Source organism: Nanorana parkeri, unplaced genomic scaffold (genome assembly GCF_000935625.1).
Source record: "Nanorana parkeri isolate BGI_ZX_2015 unplaced genomic scaffold, ASM93562v1 scaffold748, whole genome shotgun sequence".
NCBI lineage: Eukaryota > Metazoa > Chordata > Amphibia > Anura > Dicroglossidae > Nanorana > Nanorana parkeri.
Genome location: NW_017307016.1, coordinates 34,185 through 36,404, shown reverse-complemented (window position 1 = coordinate 36,404; position 2,220 = coordinate 34,185).

Here is a 2,220-nt window from a genome sequence, read left to right as displayed (position 1 = left end):
GCCCGTTTCCTGAACATCCGCATGTGTTACCAACATAGAAGTTATCGTGAAATCTGATATTACTTTTCCTGCATTCGCTGACATTTTGCAGTATTACCCTCATGAGGTTGAGCAATCTTTGTTTCCTTTGTTGTGCGGCCCTCGGACCCCACACAGTCATTACTGGGATTAGTGAAAGGGGTAATATCAGTGATCTCCACTATGCTCCTGTATTATGTCCACATCTCTGACTGGCCTGTGCAGCATGTCTCCAGTTTCCAGACAAACCTGTAACATGTCCACAGTCTCTGACCATCATCTCCCCTAGTATGTCCTCAGTCTCTGACCATCATCTCCTCTAGTATGTCCTCAGTCTCTGACCATCATCTCCTCTAGTATGTTCTCCTCTCTAGTATGGCCTCAGTCTCTGACCATCATCTCCTCTAGTATGTCCTCAGTCTCTGACCATCATCTCCTCTAGTATGTCTTCAGTCTCTGACCATCATCTCCTCTATATGTCTGCAGCCTCTGACCATCATCTCCTCCAGTATGTCCTCAGTCTCTGACCATCATTTCCTCTAATATGTCTGCAGTTTCTGACCATCATTTCCTCTAGTATGTCTGCAGTCTCTGACCATCGTTTACTCTAGTATGTCTGCAGTCTCTGGCCATCATTTCCTGTACTATGTCCACAGTCTCTGACCATCATCTCCTCCAGTATGTCCTCAGTCTCTGACCATCATTTCCTCTAATATGTCTGCAGTTTCTGACCATCATTTCCTCTAGTATGTCTGCAGTCTCTGACCATCGTTTACTCTAGTATGTCTGCAGTCTCTGGCCATCATTTCCTGTACTATGTCCACAGTCTCTGACCATCATCTCCTCCAGTATGTCCTCAGTCTCTGACCATCATTTCCTCTAATATGTCTGCAGTTTCTGACCATCATTTCCTCTAGTATGTCTGCAGTCTCTGACCATCGTTTACTCTAGTATGTCTGCAGTCTCTGGCCATCATTTCCTGTACTATGTCCACAGTCTCTGACCATCATCTCCTCCAGTATGTCCTCAGTCTCTGACCATCATTTCCTCTAATATGTCTGCAGTTTCTGACCATCATTTCCTCTAGTATGTCTGCAGTCTCTGACCATCGTTTACTCTAGTATGTCTGCAGTCTCTGGCCATCATTTCCTGTACTATGTCCACAGTCTCTGACCATCATCTCCTCCAGTATGTCCTCAGTCTCTACGTAGACAAATGGAGAGTCCCTCTGCACTCCCCGCAGCGCTCCCGGCCTGTGCAATGACGGTGCTCGCAGTGATGATCATGGATGGCGCCGTGCAAACAAACAGCAAGATACAGGAATCACCATAGTTACATAGTTATATGGTATTTGAGGTTGAATAAAGACATAAGTCCATCGTGTCCAACCTATAAGGGGCTAAAAAGCCAACGTTTTGGGGCCACACAGTGTCCCTTCATCAGGGCCAAAATGTCACACAAGGTCACATTTTCGCCCTGATGAAGGGACCCTGTGTGGCCCCGAAACGTTGGCTTTTTCCATTGTGACGATCTGTCCGGATAAATGGACATCTGTTATTGGAACGATATTATTGAGTGCTGGTGATTCCTGTATCTTGCTGTCCTCAGTCTCTGGCCGTCATTTCCTCTAGTTTGTCCGCAGACTCCGGCTATAGTTTTCTAATGTCTCCATGTCTGTATGGAGCTTTGTACACAGGGGACAGTCATGGGGGGAACAGAAAAGGGTCTTCACCAAACTGTGACCACAAGGCTGGAAGAGCCCCATTGTCTCCAATGACCTTCACTGGAGACCCCTAAACCCCATCATTTGGGGTTTACACTATACACTATATTGCCAAAAGTATTGGCCCCTCCCCCTCCAAATCATTGGATTCAGGTGTTCCGTGACATTTCCCGGCTACTAAATATTCCGCCGCGGTCACCTGTTACTGGGATTATAACAAAGTGGAAGCAACTGGGAACAACAGCAACTCAGCCACGGAGTGGTCGGCCACGTTACATGACAGAGCGGGGTCAGCGCGTGCTGAAGCGCACGGTGCGCAGAAGTCGCCAACTGTCTGCAGAGCCAATAGCTACAGACCTCCAAACTCCATGCGGCCTTCAGATTGGCACAACAACAGTGCGTAGAGAGCTTCATGGAATGGGTTTCCGTGGCCGAGCAGCTGCATCCAAGCCGCACATCACCAAGTGCAATGCAAAGCG